Raw genomic sequence first — 15,890 nt, forward strand, 5'->3', positions numbered from 1 at the left:
TATATGCAATTATAAACAAATTAGTTTTACATATGAAGAATACATATCTACATAGTCTTAACGAAGAGCAGTGTACTTTAAAGTCGATAAAATAGAGGACCAAAATAAAGTAATATATTGAAAATGACAAGCATAGTAAGGTATGCCAGTTCCCATAATCATTTGATGTACAATTTGCTATCTTTTACATGTTGTAAATTTTATATAAAGGAGCTTTAATACTCATTTAGATTTTTAAAAAATCTGATTGAAGAAGTGAAGCAAAGTAGCCTTTAAATCTTTTTATTTATCACTTTGAGTCAGTACAACTGTTCTCTTATAACTTTTAAAGATTAATAACAATTTACCTTGGTATTTTTCTGAAATTGTGTAACACTACCATTATATCAATTACATGGAAACACCATTTTGTCTGTGTTATGTATTATATGGACATAAATAAGATCATGAATATTTACTTGATGTCTGCAAATTTGTGGAAAAGAGAGTCAGCACAATTCTGGACTGGATCACTTCAAACAAAAGATACCGAGAACAAAGATGCCTTCTGGGGAGAGTTTGCTGATCTGAGCATCCCTGGATCAGAGATGGCATGTACTGGGATTAGGCCCCAAGACCTAACTCTATTACTGAGGCTATGGAGCACTTATAAAAAGGGACCTATCTTGACTGCCTTCTGAAAGACCCAATAAGCGGCTGTACGAGCCAGATGCAAATATTTGCACCCAACCAATGGACAGAAACTGCTGACCGCTGAGGTTGAGTTAGGGGAAAGCTGGAAGAAGCTGAGGAGAAAGGAGATCCTGTATAAGGACCAGCAGTCTCAATTAACCTGGACCTCCAAGATCTCTCAGACACTGGATCACCAACCAGGCAGCACACACCAGCTGATATGAGGCCCCCAACACACATACACAGCAGAGGACTGCCTGGTCTGGGTTTAGTTTGAGAAGATGCACTGACCCTCAAGAGACTGGAATCCCCAGGGATGTTAGAGGTTTGGTGGGGTGGGGTTTGGGGATGGGGATATCCTGGTGGAGACTTGGGGACAGAAAGGAGGTATGAGATGTGAACAATTCGGAGGGTGAACTGGGAGGGAAATAAAATCTAGAGTTTAAAATAAATTAAAAAAATATTTAAAAGAAGAAGACAAGAGAAGAGGTGAACATAAAGCCTTGCTTTAAAGAGACTATTTATGACTGCCTTTTATTTTCATTTAAGAGAAAGAAACTTAGTGAGATAAGTAAATTTATAGGTCAGGCATTATTGATGTAGGAAAAAATAAATTCAGAAAGAGACTAGAAAGTATTTTATTTGCAGATATTTCATGAAGAGTGGATTGTACATGTATTAGTTATTTTTTATTTATAATATACTTAAAATATACTTGATGATCACTTATAGGTGGAAGGATGTGTTTCCTTTCATGGTTTCAAATTTTAAGCCACGTGCACTCATGGAATTTGGTTGATTGTGATGGTTGTAAGAGCACATAGTAACCAAGGGTCTTCAGCTGTGACAGGGAGAAGGAAGACAATCTACCTGAACATAATCTCCATAATCATGCTGCTGATGACTTAATTTCTGCCACTGGGCCTCATTGCCAACAACCTCAGTTTTCAACCAGAAAGCACAACTAGATGGAGTCCAATAATTCAACATATGACTGTATCAAACATGTTTTATGCTCAAATCACAAAATTACACGATGTAATTTAAAATTTCCACCCAGTGGAAATTTCCAGAAAATAGTTTCTATAATGATTTTTATTGAGGCATTGCAGTAATAGTCAACCGTCATATGCTACACCAGCATCATGATGAAGAAGCTTAATTTTTTTATACATTTGTTGTTGGGAGTCACAATGTACATGCCGAAGTCTGAAAATTACTTAGAGAAAATTTAAATGACTACAATTTGTCTGTCTTTAATGTACACAAATATTAATATGATCCATGAATATATTATCTATAGATAATGATGTGATATATTATATGATTATATATATACATATAAATACACACATAAACACCCACAGAGAGGGAGAGAGCTAGAGAAAGTCAATTTTCTCACCAACATCCCTATAAAAAGCAGCCTTCAGATAGCATAACTATCAACATCAAATTCACATTTCTATTGATGCAAGTGTTAAATTATTCGTTATAGGAACAATGCAATTCAGTGTTTCTAAGCTACGATATTCATCATCAGTTCTTTGATTTATCTAAATAAACACTCCCTTGCTACTCTGTATGTGTAGAAACGGAATCCTTTCAGGTGTGTCTAGAAAGTCATTTACACATTCACTGTGTAATTATGTTATGCCTCTAAACTTGAATATCAGTTATCCAAGAGAACAAGTAGCAGAAAGTGAATTTTCATCTAGAAGAACATATAGAGTTATCTAGATATATTGAAAGGCTAATTAAAAAGCAAATGATTTTACTATATGTTTTAAGATACATACAGTACATAGCATACATGTATTGTATATATCTTAAGTAATGAATACTATCTTGCTCTTAGCTATCTAAGCAGGTAACTGATTATAAGATGTTTCTGAGATAAGATGGAGGGTAAACACTAAGACTCATCTACAGTGTGTGCATATAGGCTGAAGGTTACAACTAACAACATCAAAATGTCTACAGTACAAGCAATAAGTGATTACTACTGCTCAATTATAGTCAGGCTCAGTTTTGAATGGATAGCTTAAGTCAACCACCCAATCCATTTTCTGTCCTATCAGAACTGAACGGTTTCCTGTAACAGAATACCTTCGTTCTGTGTCCTATATTCCAGGAAAAGAACTACTACCCATCCTCTTTCTACACACATATTCTGAAAGCAAGACTCCATCTCAACCACTCCATTTATAAGTGTTAGAAAGCTTTATTGTGAAAGCTCTAAAATAACAGTTATCAAATAAAAAGAGGATGGGATCTAGGAAAGAAGGTTTGGTTGGCAGGTATCAGTGACCCAGAACTTCAATAAATAGCCATGAGTTATGCCTAAGGTCAAAGAAAGTATAGCATGGTTATGAAAACTTTCAAGCCCACAAATAAGCAAATGAACTGTAACTTTAAAAGATCCCTTTTGTTAGAAATTACAGTTACCAGGACTGCTAAAGGTTTCAGTGGCAGAAGTAGAGATTAGGTCTCAGATGAAAGAAGTAATCATAAAGTTAAGAGAAGTAAAAAGAACAGGCCATTATTTCTGGCTCCTTGTTATAGAAGAAAAGAGACATATGTCATGACATATGCAGGCAAGGAGGGCCAAAGTGAATATGGCTTTTTATTTATTTCTCTAATGTTTAAATGGCAGGGGCTTGATGTTTATGGGTGACTAGGAGGTAGCTCCTGGAAATAAGACAGATGAAGGTATATGAAACACAGGGGTAATAGACTGGGAACGTCCCCAGAGGGTACTCAAAGTGACGAGATCAACAAATTCATGTTATGGATGAAAAAAAGCAACATCTATATATGAACAATGGGAGCAAGCGAGAACACTTACAGAATCCATTTGTACTGAAAGCATCACACATCACTGTGGTTGTCAAGGTAAGTGTACAGGTTGCTCCCAACACTACATTATATTTTCCATGACAGATATATAATGCCAAATAAAAAATTCTGGAAGCTGTGTAGAACTCCAATTTAAGAAATAACCACCAAAACTTTTAAAATGAATTTTAGTCACGAATCTTTAGTAATCACTTAGCTGTGAACGAGTGTTTAACAGTTTACCAAATTTTCTGAACTTCAAAGTGAAAATTAGGCGTGTTGAAAATATACATTTTATATGCATGACTTTAAAACTAAGTTTAAAAACAACATTTTTCTGTGGCGTATTCAAGCATTCCTGGTTTTATTATGTTTCCTCCTACTCCTTCTAAACTATCCTTCCCGAATTCTATACAGCTTAAGCAATTCTCTTGGCTTTTTCCCTTTCTCTGATCATTGCCTTGCATCTACCATCTGTCTCTCCAGCAACTCTTCTCCTCACTGCACCCTGACCATGTCAGGGAACTAATCAGCTTCCTTGACTTTTGTACTTACATTAGTATTTTTTCAAATCTAAAGATTCAGCGCTAGGATTTACAAATAAGAGAGAGAACACATTTGCATTTCTGAATCTGGGATCTGTCACTCAAATATAATATTTTCTAGTAACATCTACTTCATGTTTTGTTTTTATTCACAGGTAAAACATTTCTGTCTATGCAGGCACCATATTTCTATAATTGATTCTTCAGTTGAGGGACATTTAGCTTGTTTCTATTTACTAGTTATAGTGAATTGACTGGAATTGAACATAACTGAACATCTGTATCTCAACAGATCTTGAGTCTCTAGGGAAAGGAGTGATGTAAGGGGTTTGTAAGGTAGGTGAATGTTGAGTTTGTGAGCACTCCATATTGGTTTCTATAGTGGCTGCACCAGTTTACCCTCTCACTAATAGTGACTGAAAATAACCTGCATTTGTTCTTAGTTCTTTTTTAAATCTTAGTCATTCTGACTGGACTAAGATTAAGTATCAAAGAAGTTTCAGTTTGTATTTCCCTGTCTATGAAAGATGTCCAATACTTTTAAATTATATTTCTTAATGTGTGTGTGTGTGTGTATTTTTAATCAATTTTTAAAGGCCAGTCACTATCCCCTTCCCAGTCTGCCCTCTGACAGTTCCTCATCCCATCCCTCCTCCCCCATCTCCATGAGGATGTCCCATCCCCACCCCACCAGACCTGCCCACTCCCTGGAGTCACAAGTCTTTCAAGGGTTAGCTACATCTTCTCTCATTGAGACCAGACCAGGCATTTCTCTGATGTACATATGTTGGGGGGTGGGGGGCTCATATCAGCTGGTACATGCTGCCCGGTTGGTGGCTCAGTGTCTGAGAGATCTCTGGAGACCAGGTTAGTTGAAGCTGCTGGTCTTCCTATGGGGTTGCCATCCTCTTCAGCTTCTTCTAGCTTTTCCCAAATTCAACCACAGCGTTCCCCAGCTTCTATCCATTGGTTGGCTGTATCTGCATCTGACACTTTCAGCTACTTGTTGGGCCTCTAGGAGGACAGTCATACTAGGATCTTGTCTGTAAGTACATCAGTAATACTGTCAGGCCTTAAAGCCTCCCCTTGAGCAGGATCCCAATTCTTGGCCATTTTTGTTTCTTCTTTTGAGAACTTTCTGCCAAGAACTTTAGCCCACGTTTAATTGGGACTTTTTTTTTTATTGACTCTTCCTTTTTTTCTGGTTCTTTATATGTTCCTGACATTAATCCTTTATCAGATGTATAACTGGCCAAGATTCTATCCTATTCTGTGGATTTCCACACCTTATATCCATTAATGTAAAGGAGATTCATATATTTGGGTGTGTGCATGTCTCTTTTTTATTTCTATGTGTGTGGAACTACCAAGCATATACATAGAAGCAGTACAAAATCAGTTGCATTGTGTGTATAAATTTGTAATGATAATAATTATAGAAAGTAAATTCAGGAATTACTACTGGAGTAGATGTTATTGAGAGTAGCTTGAAATGGGAGAGGGAACAGCATATATCATATAATGATATCCTCATATGTAAAGTTTTCCACAAAACTAGTCAAAAAAAAGTCAAACTAACTTTGGCTATCAATGCAGCATTACATTACATTTTGTTTAAATATTAAAACTTTATGTATATTTAGGATACAGATGAGAAAACCATGAGAATATGTCTTTTCACTTCTTATTAATTGATTAGAATCTCTGAAAATGCAACCAGTACATGTTCAATTGTAGATTCAAAAGACAAGTAAAATGTGAGAAATATAATATTGATTAATAAAGAAAAAGAAGGAGAAAGTTTAGAGATGATTTTTATCATGCAGTAGAAAAACATTTCCATAACACTTAGCTAAAAGAGAAAGACTTCATGGGAAGCTCGTGGCCTTGCAGTAGGATTATATCTGAATATGTACCTGACACTACCTCTTCCATATTAGCACTCAGAGCAGTGGGGTATTAGGTTCCATTGACACCGAGGGTGTTGTAATGTGGCAATAGAAGATGAATGCAACCATATCAACTCGATACATTGGGTTTTGTAAGCAACCATTCTCAAGAATCCTGGATCCATAATAGCTGTCAACTTTGATCAAAATATAAATTTTAAAATGAGAAAATTATTATCTGGTGACATAGATGTGTTTCTGCATTTAAGTTATGGATAAATGACTTTTACATGTATAGTAGAGCAGCAAGAAATACTAAAATTATCTAGATTTAATCCATATAGGTGGAAATTAGAAACAAACTCAATCACTCTATTGATTGACCTGCCTCTGTACCAATACCATGCATATTTTATCACTATTGCTCTATATTCTACTGCTTTAAATCTGTGATTGTGATTCTCCCAGAAGTTCATTTATTGTTAAGAATTTTTTTTCACTATCCTGGCTTTTTGTTTTTGTTATGAAGTTGAGAATTGCTCTTTCCATGACCATAAAGAATTTTGTTGGAATTTTTGACGGGATAGCATGGAATTTGTAGATTGCTTTTAGGAGGATGGCCATTTTTACTATGTTAATCCTATTAATCCATGAGCATGGGAGATCTATTTTCTGAGGCCTTCTTTCATTTCTTTCTTGAGAAACTTGAAGATCTTGTCATATAGATCTTTCACTTGTTTGGTTAGAGTTACACCAAGATGTTTTATATTATGTGTAATTATTATGAAGGGTGTTGCTTCCTTATTTTCATTTTAAGCTTGCTTATCATTTGTATAAAAGAAGGCTATTGATTTGTTTGAACTAATTTTCTATCCAGGCACGTCAGTGAAATTGTTTTTCATCTGATCTCTGGTAGAATTTTGGGAGTCGATTTTTTGATGTTTGTTTGCTTGTTTGTTTTGTTTTTCAAGACAGGGTTTCTCTGTGTAGCCTTGGCTGTCCTGGAACTCACTCTGTAGACCTGCCTGGCTTCTATCTCAGAAATTCACCTGCCTCTGCCTCTGCCTCTGCCTCTGCCTCTGCCTCTGCCTCTGCCTCTGCCTCTGCCTCTGCCTCTGCCTCTGCCTCTGCCTCTGCCTCTGCCTCTGCCTCTGCCTCTGCCTCTGCCTCTGCCTCTGCCTCTGCCTCCTCTGCCTTTGCCTCCCAAGTGCTGGGATTAAAGGCGTGTGCCACCATGCCCAGCTGGGGGTAGATTTTTATATCCTCTAGAAATAGTGATATCTTGACTTCTTTGCCAATTTGTCTCTCCTTGATCTCCTTTTGTTGTTTTATTGCTCTAGCTAGAACTTCAAGTATTATAGGGAATAATTCCAGGGAAACTGCTCATCGTTGTCCCGAATTTTAGTGAGATTGCTTCAAGTTAATTCTCCAATTAATATGATATTGGCTGTTGCTTTGCTGTATATTATTTTTATTATGTTTAGATATGGTCTTGAATTCCTGATCTCTCTAATACTTTTAGCATGAAGGGGTGTTGTATTTTGTCTATTTTTTTTTTTCAGCTCAGACACTGAGGTAACAACCAGGTACCATAGTATTTCATTTTCCCCCCACCCCCACCCCAAGATCCTCCCTACCTCTCCTCCTACCAGGATTCACCTACATTTTTTCTCTCATTAGAAACAAACCTCGTTCCTAAGGGATAATAGTAAAATATACTATAATAAAATAAAACCTTAACAAACTCATCAACAACAAAAAAAATAAAAACAAACTACCACAAGGAAGAGTCCAAGAAAAGGCACATGAAACAGACATGGAGTCAAAGACCAAATAATTCTCATACCCAGAATTCCCACAACAACACAAAATTGTAAGCCATACTTTATGTTTAAAGGACTTGAATAAAGGGAGAGAGGCTGGGACAGGGAAGAAGAAGACAAGAAGAGGAAGAGAATGAGGAAGAGGAAAAAGAGGAGGAGGAGGGGAAGGAGGAGAATAAGATGGAGGAGGATGGGAGGAGGACAAACAGGAGGAGGAGGAGGAGCAAGAAGAGAGGAGGAAATTAAAATACATTGCCTGTGACCTGGACTGCTTGCTGTCTGACCCTACTTGTCCTTTGTGGTTGGAGGTGAGGTGGCATGGAATCCAATGCATAGACTACAGGAGCAGGTGGGAAACGCCACAGCAAGCTCCTCTGAACACTGCTACAAGCTTCTTTAATACCTGCCACCTGTACCCTATTAGTCACTTCTACACGGCAGTTATTGATTGGCTGGCATTGTCTGCATCAAAAATCCTTTGTGTCTCAGGCAGACTTCAATTAGTTCCTCCTGTAGGAGATGCCTTTGTGACTTCATGGTGCCTGACATTTATGTAGATATGGCCACTACCATCATTCCTCCTACAAATGTATGTATTATAAAAATATATTGATATACAATATAGTAAAATATATATTAAAATACATTTTTAAATGACTTTTTAAAGGCCTGAGACAAGTAAACTCCAAAGATAACATAAAATTTGTTTTAGACGTGCACCCGAAACTTAAAGGTAGTTTCCCCAGTGAGAATCCCTTGGAGACAAATAAATTTTAATTAGCAAGTGATTATTAAATGAAGATAACTTAGGGATGGGGGCATGAGTCTACTTCTCCTTTTAGCAGTAAAGACCTTATCTGATAGAGACATATGGAGGACTTCTGCTTGGTGCCTAAGCCTTTGTGAGTTCATACATTCATGAATCCTGTTGCTTTAAAGGGCTTTCTTTTGCCTGGTGTTCTCCATTCCTCTGGCTATTACACTCTCCCTCATCTTCTGAAGGGTTCCTTGTGCCATGAGGGAACAGATTTGATGGAAACATCCCACTTAATGCTGAATTCCAAAGTCTCTTACTTCCTGTGTAATGTATGGATCTGTGTTCTTTCCATCTGATGCAGGAGGAAGCTTCTATGATAGTGACTGAGCAAGCACTGATCTATGATTAAAGATGAATATCATTAAGAGTCATTTTATTTTTATGTTCTTTAACAGAATGGTGTTATCTGCTTTTACCATAGATACCTGGATTATCTAGTCTGTTTCTTAGTCACCCAAGCTGTGTTGAATGTTGGTTCCATCTCATTAAGTAGCCTTAAGTCAAATTATATATTGTCTGGTTTCTCCCACAAGCTTTCTGTCATCATTGCCCCAGTGTATCTTGCACTGGGACACCACTGTATATCAAAGACCTCGTGGCTGACTTGCTGTTGAAGCTTCTCCTCTGATAAAGTGCAGAGTTCTTTTCTGTACTAAAGACACTAGTGCACATCTAAATGAAGACTATATGTAACTATCAGTTTGATATTTTATGTTCAAAGAGTCATGTTGATGCTGACAATAGTTATCCTTAACCCCAGTTTTTAGAAAGCAACCTATAGACTTGGTAACAGCCTGAATTGCTTGTTTTTTCACATCTGACCAATTTGACCACTAATTGAATTAGATGTAAACCATTCTTGATTCCAGAAACTTTATTTGCGTATAAGAGTTACCAAGTTACAGCTCATTGAGCTCTATTTTTTGATGGTTTACTTTAGATCACTCATATATGTATATATTCTAGAAATGATTCAAGTATATTATGTTTTCATACTATCCTTCAAATGGTCATTAATTTAAGTGTCTCTTTCCATATTCCTTACTTCACCCCTTTGTTCTTTCTCTCTCCCTCCCAACGTAATGCAGCCATTCTAGATTCTGCCATGTCTATTCATAACAATTCCCATATATTTTTGTTTATACTCTATTAAATTTGATTTTGTACATTCTATTATCCCCTAATATGGATTTAAGAAAACCTATGAAATCTACTAATATTTTATCAACTTAAAATACAATATATACACATCGTTATTTAAAAATAATTGTAAATAATAAGAATTCCTTTTATCAGTTTTTCAGTCATGTAAAATCTAAATGAGAAGAAGATTGTCTTAGTCAGGGTTTCTATTCCTGCACAAACATCATGATCAAGAAGCAGTTGGGGAGGACAGGGTTTATTCAGCTTACACTTTCATGCTGCTCTTCATCACCAAAGGAAGTCAGGACTGGAACTCAAACAGGTCAGGGAGCAGGAGCTGATGCAGAGGCCATGGAGGGATTTTCTTTACTGGCTTGCTTCACCGGGCTTGCTCAGCCTGCTCTCTTATAGAACCCAAGACTACCAGCCCAGAGATGGTCCCACCCAAAGGGGCCTTTCCCCCTTGATCACTAATTGAGAAAATGCCTTACAGCTGGATCTCATGGAGGCATTTCCTCAACTGAAGCTCCTTTCTCTGTGATAACTCCAGCTGTGTCAAGTTGACACAAAACTAGCCAGTACAAAGATTAAGACAGCTTAATGAAGAATTTCTCATAGTGTTCAGTAAATACATGATCTTCAGAGTGATGAGTGGAAATAGACATGTGTAATTATTAATCTTGTCAATATGACTAGAAGCAGGATTAAATACAAGGTATACTTTTAATCACACTTATGGGATATTTTCTTGCTCAGATTATTTGAAGTGGAGGTGATTCACAAAAATATGTGCCTCCTCCTGGTTGTAACTCATATAAAAGACTGAAGAAGGAAGTTTTACTTTTGAATACATACAGTAGTATTATTTAAAAATCTTGGGCATGTGGTTTCTATCTTAGACCATTTATGTTCCCAAATGAAAGACATACCTATCCCTAACCCAAGTTATTACTTACTGTGTTTCACCTGGGCTGCTTTAAGCTTCAACTGACCAGCCCATGTGGCCTTGTTTTTATAGCCCAGCTAACTCACTGCAGCTCTCCTTTCTCCTCTCTTGCAGCTTCTCCTCTATTCCATGGTGCCTTCTTCTTCCTCTCTCTTCCTCTCCTCATGGTCTCTTCTCTCTAGGCCTGGGAAAATTTCAACCACAGCTACGTCTCTTCTTCCCAATTATTGGCTGTTAGCATCTTTATTCACCAAAAAGAATTAACTGGGGGCAGGGTTCCTCAGTGTCCAATGTGTAGACTCTCTCATCTTTGGGGCAAACAGCTTTGGGGACCCCGAATTAGCATTAGATTGAAAGGAATATTAGGACAACCCACTACAATGTGTGTTCATTCTTGTTAGAAAATTATTGATAATGCTATATTACATCTCTTGAAGCTTAATGTGTGCTGAAGACCAGTAGTATTCATTACTGTTTGACTATGTTATATATGTTATACATGTTTATATATCTATATATGTTATATATGTTTATAGTCACAACATTGTTTTCATTTTAAATATTGTTAAATAATGAGTATGCCTACTTAGTTTATACTCACTTAGTTTATATCCAGGGATCCACCCCATAATCAGCATCCAAACGCTGACACCATTGCATACACTAGCAAGATTTTATCAAAAGGACCCAGATGTAGCTGTCTCTTGTGAGACTATGCCGGGGCCTAGCAAACACAGAAGTGGATGCTCACAGTCAGCTAATGGATGGATCACAGGGCTCCCAATGGAGGAGCTAGAGAAAGTACCCAAGGAGCTAAAGGGATCTGCAACCCTATAGGTAGAACAACATAATGAACTAACCAGTATCCCGGAGCTCCTGACTCTAGCTGCATATGTATCAAAAGATGGCCTAGTCGGCCATCACTGGAAAGAGAGGCCCATTGGACACGCAAACTTTATATGCCCCAGTACAGGGTAACGCCAGGGCCAAAAAGGGGGAGTGGGTGGGTAGGGGAGTGGGGGTGGGTGGGTATGGGGACTTTTGGTATAGCATTGGAAATGTAAATGAGCTAAATACCTAATAAAAAATGGAAAAAAAAAGAAATTGAAACAAATAAGCCAGTGACAGAACACTAAAGGTAGAGATAGCATCACAAGGGATAAAGAGTAAGTTAGTTAGGTTATCTTATAAAATGGGGACAAAAGATTTTTACTTCCTGTGGCTTTATGTATTTTTATAGTGTTGATAATAAATATGGTCGCTTAAAAAAATAATGAGTATGCCTTATTACATTAGAAGTGACTAAATTTTAATAGATTCTGCTTTTATTTTGAATATCAACATTTAAATAATAGTAAGAATTTAGGTTATAAAATATACCCCAATGACAGAGAGACAGAGCTCTTTTTAATATGAAAAACACTGGGATCTCTCCTCAGTACTGTCAGAAAGGAAAGCTGGTTATCATTTGATGAAACTGTAATTTATATTTTTGTTATGACAACATGATTGCTTTCACTTAAGTGTGTGTAGACACACACATACACACAAAAATGTTATTATTATAAACCAGTAGTAAACTGCTAAAATAATATTTTTGTATTGTAAGTGTGAATATTAATTTTCTATGAAATATTTATTATATTTTTCTCTAAATGTTTTTCAATTAAATTAAGTTTCAAATAACCATTGATTAATGACAAGTTGGCTTTTATACATGAATATATAAGTATATACATATATGCACATTTACATATAAATGCATTCATACATATAAGGAGTAGAATATTTAATTATCAGAAATCATTTTAAATTAATACATGCCACTATAAATAGAAATGTGTAAATATGCATATCTAATATTGAACACCACTTCTGAGAGCTAATGAGTTATTACTTAATTGATATGCTAACTGGTAATGGTTATGTGTGTGGAAGAAAAGTAAAAATGTATAAAAGTACAAAGGAATAAATGAGGGACAGAAGGAGATAAATCGATAGATGGATTGGAAAATAGTATTATGGTATACTAGTATTTACCATGAAGTAGAAAATTATAACATGATGTACTAATATATCTCATATTTTTAATCAACTTATTCTTTATGTTATTTCAGTTCTTCATGGATTAATGACTACTAATACATTTACAGTTCTGTTTATATACCATATTCTAACTTTAATTAGATCAGGTCATATCATCTGGATTATTGTAACACATTTTAACACTTCCACACCATGTTGTGAGAGTCCACATTTCTCCCTTCTTGTTGCTAACTTCCCTTGCCTGCTACTGCTGTTTAGGTACTGTCTTTATTGATTCCCTCACACATTTTTCCTGCTGTTTGTACATCTGTGAACATTTCTGGGCACTGCTGCAATGCTTAGAGATTTGGCTTCTCTGTCCTTCCTTCCTCTTTTTCTTTCCCATAGGTGCAGACATTTTGAATAAAGTTATTTCTTTGGTATCGCCTCTGCTGTAGTACTTTCTGTCTGCAGATCTGGACATATTATATACACCAATTTTAACCTACTCTGTGATTCAAATGGGAAATACAGTTTTGCAGAAAAGTTACCTACCCAGTACACTGAAACAACACTTTTCTTTTTTTTTTCTCCTCAACACATTGTTTTAATGTGCCCATTAAAGCAAACTTCTGCCATCTCAGCTGTTTTGCACCTGTGGTAGAGTACCTGCTGAAAGACAGTCAGGATTCAGATGTGAATGCTAGCAAACTGTTTCCACAAGTAACTGTTTCTGACCTGGACTTGAGTCACAGCTCTTAGTAACACATAGCACAAATTTTGTCTTCAATTAATTTATTTAACAGAATGAAATGGAGTTGGATGGAAAGTGAGTAGCATCTGAGAGAACTTGATTAAGAGAGAAAAGTATAATAAAAATATATTGTGTGAAATATGAAAGAAAATTAAGTGAACTATACAGAAGACTCAGATATACTGGGGATAAGTGTGCAACAAACAACACTTCTCTTTAGTATGTTTTTATTACGTATTTTCTTCATTTACATTTCCAGAGCTATCCCAAAAGTCCATCATACCCTCCGCCTCCACTCTCCTACCGCCTCCCCCCCCACTCCCACTTCTTGGCTCTGGCGTTTCCCTGTACTGAGGCATGTAAAGTTTGGACGACCAATGGGCCTCTCTTTTCACTGATGGCTGACTAGGCCATCTTCTGCTACATATGCAGCTAGAGACATGGGCTCCTGGGGTACTGGTTACTTCATATTGTTGTTCCACCTATATGGTTGCAAATCCCTTTAGCTCCTTGGGTACTTTCTCTAGCTCCTCCATTGGGAGCCCTGTGATCCATCCAATAGCTGACTGTGAGCATCCACTTCTCTGTTTCCTAGGCCCTGGCATAGTCTCACAAGAGACAGCTATATCAGGGTCCTTTCAGCAAAATCTTTCTAGAGTATGCAATAGTGTCAGCATTTGGAGGCTGACTATGGGATGGATCCCCAGATATGGCAGTCTCTAGATGGTCCATCCTTTTGTCTCAGCTCCAAACTTTGTCTCTGTAACTCCTTCCATGGGTGTTTTGTTCCCAATTCTAAGAAGGGGCAAAGTGTCCACACTTTGGTCTTCATTATTCTTGAGCTTCATGTGTTTCGCAAATTGTAACTTATTCTTGGGTATTCTAAGTTTCTGGTCTAATATCCACTTATCAATGAATATATATTATGTGAATTCTTTTATGATTGGGTTACCTCACTCAAGATGATGCCCTCCAGGTCCATCCATTTGCCTAGGAATTTCATAAATTCATTTAAACACACAAAATATTTATATTTCTTTTATTGCAGATTATATATGAAGCTCCTGCCTAACCTACAGGATGACTGCAGAACCACCAAACCCAATAATTTACTCTATGAAAGGAAAGACCAATCAGTGTGTTTCTGTATTAACAAATGAGTGGTAAAATTTAAATTAAAAATGTGTATATTTTCACCTCTTTGCTATAATGCACACTTGAGACCTTATGTGTTTTAGCCATTGGCTAAATCAATTTCAGATCATGATATCATTTAATCCTTGTTTTGTGAACTAGGTGTGGGTAAGGACAGAAGCAGGAGGGATCAGGTGTTTGGAGGAGAAGGGATGGGGGGAGAGAATGAGGGGAGAGACATCTGGAACTGACAGGGAGTATAGAAGAACCTAGCTCAATGGTAAGTTTCTAGAATCTGTAAGTGTGATCTGAGTGAAGGCTCTGAGTAATATAATATGGAACCTGAACTACCTTTTGTAACCAAGGCTAGTCTTCCAATGTTGACCCTGGAATGCATTCCATTGTGTTGTTGGTTGAGAGTGTCTTGTGGAGATACCTAAAGAGCCCAGGCTGATGCTAGGGTACACAAAGAGTCGCTGTCCCCAAAGTTCACAGTGTTGTCCCTTTTCCAAGGGACAATTGTGGGAAATTGCAGGCTGGTCTCCAGTTGAGCTGAGGTCTGAACCCCGATGGTCATAATTCACCTACATGACATGGTAGGCATTCCCTCATACTCCTGGAACTCCAAACCCTGTCTAAGGTACACCTCCCACAGCCCCCACAAGAGAAGCATGTTCAGTAGTCATGTAAGCAATGGCCCAAGCTTCTGACCTTCAGGCTAAACTCTTCACCAGTTACCTAGCAACAGTGAAGACCATAAAAAGGGGTGCTCAGCCCACACCTCACTCTCTTATTCCTTTTTCCTCTCACCTCTCCTCTCACTTCTCTCTCCTCTTTGTCTTCCTCTCTCTCTCTCTCTCTCTCTCTCTCTCTCTCTCTCTCTCTCTCTCTCTCTCTCCCTCTCTCTCTCTCTCCCTCCCTCCCTCCCCCCCTTCTATCTACCTTCTCTCTTTCCCCTGCATTTCTATAATAAAGCTCTAAAACTATAGAGTCTCTGTTCTGCTTCTTCAAGTTCCGCTGCACACTCTGGTCAGTGTTGGGGACTTCTTCCCTCTTCCCTCTCTCCCACAACCCTGGTGGCTTTAGCAAAGTAGCTCCGGGGGACTCCCCAGGCAGGGCTGTCCCTTGACCACCCCCTGAAGAGTGGGATAGCAGAATGCCCACCCAGGGATGAGTGGATAGGGTAGATAGCAGCCTTCCCATGCCTGACTGACCAGAGAATAGGGAAACTCTGGCAGGGTGTGGGTATCTTTTTCCTTCAGTTCTTCCCCAGGGCCCCAGATCCCCTTTTTTTATTTTGTTCCCAA

Source organism: Mus musculus, chromosome 15 (assembly GCF_000001635.26).
Source record: "Mus musculus strain C57BL/6J chromosome 15, GRCm38.p6 C57BL/6J".
Taxonomy (NCBI): Eukaryota; Metazoa; Chordata; class Mammalia; order Rodentia; family Muridae; genus Mus; species Mus musculus.